The sequence below is a fragment of the Carlito syrichta genome, unplaced genomic scaffold (genome assembly GCF_000164805.1).
Source record: "Carlito syrichta isolate Samal-C Ts95f unplaced genomic scaffold, Tarsius_syrichta-2.0.1 Scaffold262834, whole genome shotgun sequence".
NCBI lineage: Eukaryota > Metazoa > Chordata > Mammalia > Primates > Tarsiidae > Carlito > Carlito syrichta.
This window is the reverse complement of record NW_007206930.1, coordinates 91,598-104,179: the sequence shown is the minus strand read 5'-3', so window position 1 is coordinate 104,179 and position 12,582 is coordinate 91,598.

Below are 12,582 nucleotides of genomic sequence, written 5' to 3'. Positions count from 1 at the left end.
CAATTCTATCATCACTTTTGACAGAAATTAGCTAAGTAGATGAGCAAACACAGTTCAATGGGTAAACCTCCACAAATGTTTTATATGCAACTATTTTTAAAAGTGTTGGTTTAATTAGGATCATCCTTTTGGTTAAGTGTATTTGTGCTAATAAAAAAATTAGCTCAAAATGGAAAACTGTAAACAAACTTAGAGGAAAATGTATGGGAAAATTTTTGCAACTCTGAGCTAGACAAAGAGTTCTAAGATATAACACCAAAAGCACTATCCATAAGAGGAAAAAACTGGTACCTAGGACTTCATCAAAATTAAGGCTAGGTGCAATGCCTCATGCCTATAATCCCAGTACTTTAGGAGGCAGAGGCAGGAGGATTGCTTGAGCCCAGGAGTTAGAAACCGCCTCAGCAACAAGCAACATAGCCAAGGGAGATCTTGTCTCTACAAAAAATCAAAAAATTAGTTGGGCAGGGTGACACACAGCTGTAATCCCAGCTGCTGGAGAGGCTGAGGCAGAAAGATTGCCTGAGCCAAGGAGGTCGAGGCTACAGTGAGTTGTGATCGTGCCACTACACTCCAACTTGGGAGGTAGAATAAGATCTCAACTCACACAATACAATATGATACTACTATGCACTCTCTAGAATGACTATAATTTTAAATTTTGTTTGTTTGTTTATTTATTTATTTGAGTTGGAGTCTCACTCTGTCACCCAGGTTGTAGTGCTGTGGCACACTCACAGCCAGTGTCAATCTGCTGGGCTCTGGCAATCCTTCCGCCTCAGCCTTCCAAGTAGCCAGAACTACAGGTACACACTACCACGCCCAGCTAATTTTTGATTTACTGTAGAGACGAGTCCTTGCCAAGTTGCCCAGGCCGGTCTGAAACCAGTAGGCTCAGGCAGTCCACTCACTTGGCCTCCCAAAGTACTGGGATTACAAACTGAGCCACTGAGCCTGGCCACAATTTTTTGTTAAAAGCTGACAATACTGAGTACACAGAGAAACTTGAAGTCTCAAATGCAAAATGGTACCGCCACTTTGGATAATAGTTTGGTAGATTTTTTTGTTTTGCTTTGTTTTGTGTTTTTGTAGAAACAATGTTTCACTATGTGGCCCAGGTTGGTTATAAAGCTGAATATACATTTACTATATATAGTAATTCCACCCTCCGGTATTTGCCCAAGAAAAGTAAGACATATTTACATAAAAATCATTTGTGAAAGTTTATGACAGCTATATTCATAATCACCACAATCTTTTTACAATGTAAATTTCCTTCAGCTGGTGACTAAGTTGTAGACACCCATAGTATGGGCTACTTTTCAGCAATAGAAAGGAACAAACTACAGATACAGGCAACAGCATGGATGAAACATGAATGAATCTTGCAGGCATTATGCTAAGTGAAAGAAGTCACACTCAAAAGATGATAGTGGCCAGGTACAGGGATTCATGCTGTAATCCCTGCACTTTGGGAGATGCAGGCAGGAGGATCACCTAAGCCCAGGAGTTTGAAACCAACCTAGGCAACTTAGCAAGACCCTGTCCTTAGGTTTACAAAATTAAAAAGAAAATTTTTAAAGGATGCATAATGTATTATACAATTTATGTGACATCTTAGAAAAGGCAAAACTATAGTTATGGAGAACATATCAATGGTTGTCAGGGATTAAAAGTGGGCAGGAGGAGAATCTTACTAAAAAGGGACAATATATTTTCAAGGAGGTTTGGGGGTGGGGGTTGATAGAACTATTTGACAAGTATATAAAACTGTACACCAAAAAGAGTAAACCTAACTATATGTAAATTAAAAATAAATTTTAAAAAGTTTACTCTGAGCTAACACAAATATTTGATAAGAAGTTATCTGGGATAATTTTCATTGCAAAGCCAAAAATGCCTTCAACTTTTCTATTTTGAAAGTACATTTCCAGTGTCATGGTTCTGTTTTGGCAAATATTCAAAAATAATAATCAACTAATCTGTTCAAACCTGTATGCTTAAGTGAGTGTGTAAAAAAAAAAAAAAAAAGGCTAATTTTTAAAACACAAGCTAGAAACTTTTTTAAAATAAGAGATTCAGGAACCTAAAAGTGAGACAAATATACTTAGTCAACATACCAATCAAAATCTGTTTAGAACAGACTTCTCTCTGTGTGCAAAAACAAGATTTTTCAACATTTGATAAAACTACATCATGCTGCTTGGCTTTCTATACTACTGAAGTTGAATACAATCTGCTGACTCCAGTCTCAGTGTGTTCACTAGGGGTCAGAGTCATAAAAGATCATCAACATTATGGATGTTGCTGTTTTTAAGAAATGTGCATGTCCCTGTTAGAGGCTAATACACTTACTGAAGATGAATCTAATTATACCTTATACTTTTTATATTTTTTATGCTCGTTCATTTAAGAAATGTCACAATTCAAATACTCTGAGCTTTTAAACCACCCAGAATCATTTTATACATAAGAGAAGTGATTCATTCAAGACAAGGATTAGAGACAGAGAATCAAAGAGTACTTCTTCTTACTCTCAGTTAATGGTCCTGTTTCCAAAATTAGATTACAGATTATTAAACCTATTTGTTTATTTGTTGTCATTAAAATTAATTTTCTATAACAATTAAAGGTGACTTCGTCCCTGATGGCACTATGCAACAATACCAGTTCTTGGAAATAAATATTTTCCTTTCCTTTTCTAGTTGTAAAATAGTCCCTAGGATTGAACTAAAATTTTGATTCATTTACGACAGACAATATTCAGTGTATATGTAACAAAATTAATTCAGTAAGTATGTGGCTACTGCCATAGCAATAATCTTTTACTAAATGCTTTTTGCAGATCATCATTTGAGCTCCACAATATTCATTATTTCCACTGGTGGTACTTTATTTCAAACCACCAAATAATATAGAGCATCCTCTGATCATTAGTCTCCTAACTTACTCTCTCCCCAATAATCTCTTTTGTTCCTTGTACTTTTCAGATCAAAGTGCCTTGAGGCTTCCCAATAACTGCCTACAATCGTGCATAGCTACCTACTTTCTGCTATTCCCAACAAGTGAGGTGTACAAGGTCAGCACATCTCCACGGGTGCGCCCTGAATAAGTATGATAACTAAGGAGTAGCTATTAATACCACCCCTTTCTTTCACTTCAAAAAACATGTCTGACTGCAAGTGACTGAGAGTGATGCTACTTCTGGGAAAATCTTGGAAATCAACACAGGGACACACACCCATATCCCTTAGGCATAAGATACTCATGTTAGTAAGAGTTGCTCACCATAGCCATAACTCTAAATAGGAAGGAGGAGTACAACCCTAAGGATGGACATAGGATTTAGAAATACTCCCCAGTTCTTTTCTTTCCTGTTTCCTCCCTCAGAAAACTTGCCTGATTCCATAAACCCTGCTGTTATTCAATGGGTTGACTCTGGGGCCTAAGACCCACATCTTCAAATGCCTGCCAAACATTTAATCCACCAATACTTCTGACCTAAATGAGATCCTTCTCCCGATTTCCTCATTTCTTTATAGAGCCTTTGATACCCTCTTACTTTAATCCATGTCCATGATCAATACCCATAATCAATACCCCAACACAGGGCCTCATTACTTTTGCCTCCTAACCCAGTTCCCTTTTGCCAGTATCTCCCATTCCAATCCATTTCTAATGCTGCTGTCACCTGAACAGTCCTAACATATGGATTAGGACTAACACCATACCACTTCCTGGTCAGAAGACTCCAACAGTCCCCCCACTGCTCACAGATAAAAGTCCAGACTCCTTAACCCAATATTGAAAATGATCTTCACAATCTGTCTGCAGCTCCCTTTTTGGCTCCATCTGTCACAAACACCTTCATGTGTCCCATATGCAGTTAAAACAAATGACTCTCTTTTTCCCAAAACACCTTATGATAACTCATAAGATTCTTAAACTTAGAATGGTTTAATACTCCCATTACCACAGCCACAAGCCTTGGACATTCCAGCACTAACTCTTCCATGAAACTTTTCCCATTGCCCTGTGCTGAATATGTTCTCATGATCCAGAACCCCTATGTCAATGAATTAGGTGCAGCATAGTGCTTTTTACCTAATAAGCCTCATCCTCTACTAGACTTGTTTCTAATTCTGTAAATAGTCTAACTATAAGGTTCATCATATTGGCTCTTAATTTTACAGAATCCAAAGAATTCACAAGTTGCACAAGATGGCTCACAACTATAATACCAGCACATTGGGAGGCCAAAGCAGGAGGATAGCTTGAGGCCAGGAGTATAAGACAAGCCTGGGAAATATAGCAAGGCCTCATCTCTAAAAAAAAATCTTAAAAACTAGCCAGCATGGTGGCATGTACCTATAGTTCCAGCTAGTTGGGAGACTAAGAAGGCAGGATTACTTGAGGCCAGGATTCTCCACTACTTTTTGTTATAATATGTTCCAGAAACCATGTTATAAAGTGAAGGGTATTTTCCCATGGGAACAAGTGATATTACTGGGGACTATGCTTTTGACTAAAGACTCATTATCAAATAAATCATAGATATGAACAGGCAGTAAAAGCAAAGACATAAAAGCTGTAAATCTTTACAATAATTTAAAATTATAATCTGATCTTTTTCAAAGGGCTACCTAAGCACTGTGCATATTCATCATACCAAGCATTCCAATATAGGACACATTATATATGCCTGACATAAAAATAAACTTAACTTTTATAAATCTCACTAAAGTCAATATGCTAACTATAATAAACCAAAGCTGAATGAATCCATTTTATTTGTTTTCTTACTGTTTAGAAGGATATTTGGTATTTGTTTGGGAGGGAGTGATTCAAATAGCTTGTCTTACTTTCCAGACCAACAACAAAACCATTTCCCGATCTGCCCAAGAAAGTAGAAGCAACCATTTTTCTCTTGGTTAATTTCCCTGTGACAATTTGACGATTCAGTACAATTCCTCAGACCTTAGAACCATGTTCAAAGGTAGATGTGCTAGATTTAGAAAAGGAACTATCAGGTTCTGGCACGGCTCTATCACTTACCAAGTAGGTGATACACTGCCTCTCTAAGCCTTGGTTACCTCAAAGGTAACATGAATATAAAACAACAGCCACCTCACAGAGAAAATTCAGAGATAATGTCACTTAATTACTTTTACCCTTCAAAGGCCTATTGAGAATACTTATTTATTTAAGAGGTGGGGGTCTCACTATGCTGCACAGGCTGGAGTACAATGGTTATTCATAGGAATGATCATAGCTCACTACAGCCTCAAATTCCTGGGTTCAAGTCATCCTTCCACCTCAGCCTCCTGAATAGCGAGGCCTGCAGGCATAGGCCACCATGCCCTGCCAGAATAAGCTATTGTTAATTATCAAAATTGTTCTTGAGGTTGATGGCATTTGGCCCACTATTAGCATGTTAAAAGGTAAAAAGTTGACCTGGCCCAGTGACACACACCTGTAATCCTAGCACTTTGGGAAGTGTAAGTGGGAGAATTACTCGCGGCTAGGAGGTCAAGTTTATAGGGAGCTATGATCACACCACTGCACTCTAGCCTGGATGACAGAGCAAGACCTATCTCTAAAAAATAAGGGGTAAGGGAGGAGAAGCTGAACAAACATTGCCCCCACCCCCACCTTGCTTCCTAACTCCTCAGTTTATTCAGAAATACACATGCCCCTTTTTAGTACAAAATAGCAGGTAAATGGTAAAAGTTGGCAGGTCACTCTTTACCATTCTTCTCCTTATGTGATATTTTTTAGGGCACTCTGCACTACACTGAACAGGGGGAAAGGACCACTTTGGTCACTATATTGTGCTATTAGTATAGTAGACAGGGCATTTCCCTCAATCAGGAAAAAAAGAGAGTTTTCTTGGTATATAGGAGAATCAAATATGAGTCTTTTTGCCTCCAAAGGACCTGTAACTTCTCAGAGCTGCTCTTAAAGTGAGGAAAGTCAAGGCACAGAGAGACAAAAAAGCTCCAAAAGATGTTAATGAAGACTTCATTTAGGAAGCTAATGGGTGTGTTTTTGATACATAGCAAAGAATGAGAGATTGCCCTGCCCGCCTAGCATTCTACTCAGCCCCAACAAGAGTGAAAAGAGGGACTTTGGAGGAGAAGAGGGCAGTGGGGAGGAGGGACTTTCCTTACTCCCAGATCACAATTTTTGAAAAGACCCAGACTGCCTAGAAAGGAGGAACAGTGTAGATGAAGAGAATATAGAGGTAGATTTCCAGAAATGGGCTAGTGTCTCCAAGACTGGGAAGAAACACAGGCTGTCAATTCCAAGCAGGGGACAGCCTGAGTTCAGTGTCCTTTCAGCACTCCAATAAAGTACACACCTGGAGAGGGAGTTTGGACCTGGCACTCCAATGCTGCCAGGCTCAGCAATGTCCACAGTTGAGCTATCCCTTTTAGGAAGTGATGTGGACTTGGTCTTACCATCATACTGGCTCTGATGGCTATGATTTTCTAGAAAGAGCTTCAGCCTCCCTTCTCATAATCCCCACCAGTGCCACCTTAACTCTACACACAAAGAAGTACACAATCTAAAACTGTATGCTTGCTAGGCAAACTCAACTTTAATTCAAGTCGCCTGGTTCCTTCCAATTAGACTGCACTTCATCCCAAGCCCTTTCTAAAGAGACATTCTTGAGCCTCTGATGGATTCTTCTAGAAGTGATAGGTAGACCAGAGAGCCCACCCCATATATTCTGGGACCTCGGTGTAACCTGTGAATTTATTGCTCTACCACTCAGTGAGATGGGGGACTCAGAGCTAGATTTAATAAGAATAATAGTGGCAACGATGATGGTGATAATAATCAATGATGCAATGTGACATTTCTTAAATGGAGTAGAGAAAAAATATTCATACATGATACAATAATAATTATTCAACTTAAAACCTATATTTGTACAACAAATATTTATAACTTTCTATAGTAATTTTACTTTTATACTCTATAACTATTTAGTGGGGTTCTTTTAAAAACCATCAAGCTCCTATTCAGTTGTGTTTAAGGAAAGGAGAGGATTTTTGCACAGGGCTGGGCCAAGTCTTGAACAGACAGCAATGTAATGGTGCGGGCCAAACACCACAGGGAACGGGAGGCACTGGGGGAGAGAATTCCAAGGGGAAGACTTCTACCTGGAAATTCTCCATCCAGCTTCTATGCTATAACTGGATAAGGTTCTGTGCTGTCTTTTCATAATAGAAGTCACTGCCTTGTATTAAGACATGACAAAGCATTAACTTTTTGTATAGATGGGTTAAAGAAATAATTTATTAAAAAAAAAAAAGAAATAATTTATAAAACTGTAAATGTAGGCATGGTCCAATGATTGCATTGGCAAACATTAAAGTAGACATGGAAAACTAGAACTCTATGGGCTTTGACCCAGAGATTTTTTTCATGTCCAAAAAATGTTTATTACAAATCTTAATTAGGTGCCAACAAATAAATATCAGTAGATTCACATAAAAAAAATCTTCACTTTTCAATTAAAAAAAAAAATAGAAGATCTGGCAGGACTGGGCTTCTGCTTGTTTACCTGGCAACAATCAGCTGGACCAAGAAACCACACTCAACTCTTTACACACCCCCAGCTCATCGTGATCCAGGACATTCTGTCCTATGACATTGTGTCTGCCCTGTTTTACTCATTTTGGGTATTCAGTGGTTCCTGAAGGTATCTGAATTGGTGACCTCAGAACCAAAGATGTGAGAAATGGACGTTAAATATGCAGCAACCAGAAGTGAAGGGTAGACTGGCATCTGAAGGCCAGAAAAGACCTTGACTTTCACACCCCCCTGCGTCCACTGCACACTAGATGTCAGAGATGGAGCAGGTCCTGCATCAGGTTCCTTTTTGCCTTTTCCCTGCACTGAATTCTAAGATTTCTTCTCAGTTATTAAATCCAGGCTAGGCGCGGTGGCTCACACCTATAATCCCAGAACTTTGGGAGGCCGAGGTGGGAGGATCTCTTGAGCTCAGGAGTTCCAGACTAGCCTGAGCAATGTCATGTAGTGAGACCTCATCTCTACAAAAAAATTTTTAAAAATTAGCCAGATATGGTGGCAGGTGCCTATTGTCCCAGCTACCCAGAAGGCTGCGAAGGAAGATTCCTTTAGCCCAGGAGTTTGAGGCTGGGGTGAGCTGTGATCATGCCACTGCACTTTGGCTTGGGAGACAATGAGACCCCAGAAAGAGAGACTAAAAAAAAAATACATAAATAACATTTAAAAAAATGCAAACCATAGCTACTCGGTGTATACAGGAACTAGAAAGGCACATAAAGAGCTGATTCAGAAACTCCCTGTCCTGGTTATAATGGGTTAGGCAGACTGCTGTAAAATTAATGGGGTCTCACTTCCTCATTCACACAATTAGTGGGTTCAGTTAGAATTCTAATTAAGATCATTTTTAGTTGACTTCTCTCCAACTATACCACCTCTACTTATCTAGATCTATTCTGCTCTTGAGAGGTGTTCAAGTTTCACTGCCTCCACAAAACCTCTTCATACTTTTCCTTTCTTTGAATTTTTGAGTTTATCACTTATTCCATTCAAATGAGCATTTACTAATTCTCTAATTGCTTTGCTTTGAGTATGTTGTTTCATTCACCACGTTTAAACAGAAAAGTCCTTTAAAGACTGAAAGGAGGTACCGATAGAAACCTAGAAGAAACTTAGCTTATTCTTAGTTTAGTCTTTTTTGCCTCAGCATAACCATTAGAAAGTGTTCAGACATTCTACTACAGGCCAAGATGCAGCCTACCCCATCCCCTTGGCAAATCTCCATCAGGTGTAAGACAAGGACAGAGTCATACAATTGATAATAGACCACCTTTTGGTCAAGGTGTTTGTGGATTGCAAATGTCTAACAAGTCTCTTACAGGAAAAACCTCTCTGGGCCCAAACCGTCAAGTTAACCTAATTAGCCCTTAGAGTCCAACATGACACAGACAGACCCCACCATGGCAGCAGTCATGTGACTAACCCACCCATCTGCCTGCTGTCCATCACTTGACATCAGGTGATGATGTGGAGACCACCACCCAATCACCTTAATCATCTTCCCCCATCAAGGGGAATAGTTAAAAGCACTCAACCACAAGCAGCCATTGGTCATTGCCTTGCTAGACTCTGGTATGGTCATGTGCTCTTTGAGCTATGGCTGTTGCCATGATGCATGATTTTGGCCCCCTCCCCCACCTTGGGTAGGTGAATCTTCTTTTTCTCTCTCTAATTTACTTAATTTTTATTTTTTATTTTTTGAGTTGGAGTCTCACCCGGTCGCCCAGACTGGAGTGCAGTGGCACGCTCCCAGCCACTGCAGCCTCAACCTTCTGGGCTCTGGTAATCCTGCTGCCTCAGCCTTCCAAGTAGCTGGAATTACAGGGACATGCTACCATGCCAGGCTAGTTTTTGATTTATTGTACAGACGAGGTCTTGCCAAGTTGCCCAGGCAGGTCTCAAACTGCAGGCTCAGGCAATCCACTCACCTCAGCCTCCCAAAGTGCTAGGATTACAGGCTGAGCCACCGAGCCCAGCCCTAATTTACTTTAAATAAACTATATTTTCTAATCTAACTTCTGTATAATTCCTTGCATCTTTCATGCGACATCAGATCACACCCCCAGACACCCACACCCCCAGAGGGCCTGACCTAACACTCTGGAGACCCCACTGGGAGAGTGTGACCCTAACGTATTTTGAAGGCCCCAGCGAGATGACCCTAACATAGACTATATAATTTAATTTTAAAATCTTCCATAACATGTTAAACGTAGTTGGCATTCAATGTTTATTTGTCAATTATTTAAACTGAATAATGATATAGGAAATATATATAATATGGCCACCTTCTCAAAAAGCCACTTTCATCAGCCCCCTCAACATGAATTATCCTTATCAGTGTCATAACTTGATCATCTGGTTCATGAACATATAATGTGTACTGTGCTGTGAGACTTCAAGGGGGAGACACTACTAGATTACCACATGACTTTGTACTTGATCATTGCCTCCTTCCATAGTTGAAAAGCTCAAAAGGGGAAAAATACAGACAAACATAAACTCACTACAATAACATACTGGCCCATGAAAGACTTGTTACCCACTAAAACAGGGCATGAGAAAAGTTTTCCTATAATTAAGGAAATAAAAACAATGATTGGTAAGTAGCTACAGGTCAGACATTTGAACAGACGGCAGTGAAAACCACCCTTGCTCCTCCCCCACGCCCTTGGATGTCATCAGAAGTTCTTTGTAAGAGGAGGTCAAGTTAGGATGTCATGTGGGTGGGGATTTACCCACCTTCACCAGAAAAGCAGTGGGATACAGGTTTTACTTGTTCTAGTCCAACCTCCCCTCCTCTTCAAAATAATTAAGACTTTAGATATGTGGTCAGTCCTTCCCTATCAAAGTAAAGCAATCAAGAGAAAAGAATCATTCAAGTAAAGAATTCTTTTTAGACTGTAGTTCACTTACATATGAACGCTTTGAGTAAGGCTTCTTTTAGACAGCTGAAAAAACTAGGTAATAAGGTTACTATTTCCCTTCTAAAAGTAAAGTTTTTAACCAATTTATTTGGTGGTTGTCTTAGTTTCTCTATTCAATGAATTTAAGATAATTAACACTGTATTAACACTGAAGTAAATGAAATTAACAAGTGTTAATTATGTCTTAAAAGCTAGCCAATTCTGGTGGCTTGAAATTAAGTCAATTTACAAACTGCTCTCCTGTGATGCAACAACACTTAATACAGGTGTTTCCACTTAAGCCATGAGCCATAAAAAGTGAATTCGTTCCGTAATTCACATTATACACAAATGTTTGTGGGTCTGAATCAAAAGGGAGTGTTCCTCGTAGGGTGGGGAAGGGATTTATTCCTGGGGGGGTGGTAATGGAAAATCATAGTCTTAATCCTATTTAAAAGAATGGGACATACTGATTAAATATCTATAAATTTTCCTGGGGGAATCCCAGTGGGACAGAACAAGCTTTTACAAGGTGATGGTAAAAACGAGTGTCTCAGTCGGGTGCATGGCTCATGCCTGTAATCCCAGCACTTTGGGAGGCTGAGGCAGGATTGTTTGAGGCTAGGGGTTCAAGATCAGCCTGGACAACATAGCGAAACTCCACCTTGATAAATAAATAAAACATCCACCTCATAATTTAATGTAATTTTTTAAAAACTGCCTTTCAATGTTTTCAAACCTTTCACTGGTTTATTTTTAACTGGTGCTTTTGGTCTTGCAATTAATCCATCCCCTCTGACGGAAATCTGTCAGTCTATCAACACACAGCCCTAAGAGGACTCTGCATTGGGTTCCCTGCTTTAGCCACGCCTCTGCACAAAGCATCGCCAGGAATAGAAAGCATGCCAGGCCTGTACACACCCCTCATGCCCCTATCTGCATCACTTAATCTCAATGGCCCAACTCCTAGCCTTAAACCCTAGTTAGGTTTTCACACATCCCTATCAGATAAAATGGGCAGAATTCAAACGGAATCAGAGAATGATAGGCGTCGATATTCTTTTAATTTAGTAGAACAATGCCAGTTCGACTCTTCTAAGGTCCTTTGAAAGGAGATACCACCCAACTAGGAGCGCCTTTTCGAACTTCATGAAAAGGCACAATCCTGCCATGACAAGCTCAAGAAAAATATTCCGTCCTTCTGGAATCATGGCGTGGGAAAGGCCTTGAAGTTCAATTCTCTGCTATGCTATTCCCACCATACGAAAGGCAAGTACTGAAGATGCTCCATAAAATCTAATACAACTCCTGAAACCTAGGGTTGGCCCACTGAAATCAAGTTTAGAGTGAAATGACGATGAAGGGCGTCCTCCCAATTCCGTCTGCTCAATTACTCTACTAGTTTTCAGGAGAAGCTCTCCCACAGTGACTCTGTCTACTGTCTCCTTCCTCCCACGCACACACCAAGTCCCGCAAGCTTCCGTGGCCGTCGGGGAAAACAGTCCTTATTTGGTCACTGTCATTTAAGGTGAGTAAGCTCCTCTCCAGAGACCACCAACGCAGGAAGACACTCCCCTACTCTCCCGACTTTCCACCATCATCCGCCCCAGGGGCGGGACTCCGTCGGACTCAAGGTAACCAGACGCCCAATCGCGAGCAAAGACGACCAGACGTGACGTCAGCCATGATGAAGTCAGCGCGTCACCTCGACGTCAGCATCTCACCTCTTGGACGTCCCGTCCCGGGAGCAAAACTCCGGCGACTTTTGGCCCCGCCCCCTCGAGAGAAGGGCGGCCAATGAAGGCAGTTCTGAGGGGAATGAGGCCAATGAGAAGAGCCCGGGGCGGGGCGCGGGGCCGGAGGGCGGGGCGGGCGGCGTTGGTGGCAGTCCGAGGTCTGGCTGCGCGCAGTATATGACAGTACGTCAGCAGCGGGATGGCCGTAGCTGTGGCGGCGGCTGCAGAAGCCCGAGCAGCCGCGGCCGCAGTGGAGGCTAGAGCCGGAGCGGCGTCGGCGGCGGCACCCCGGGGAGTTTAAGATGGCGGCGGGGGGGGCGACGGGCCTGCGGGAGGAGCAG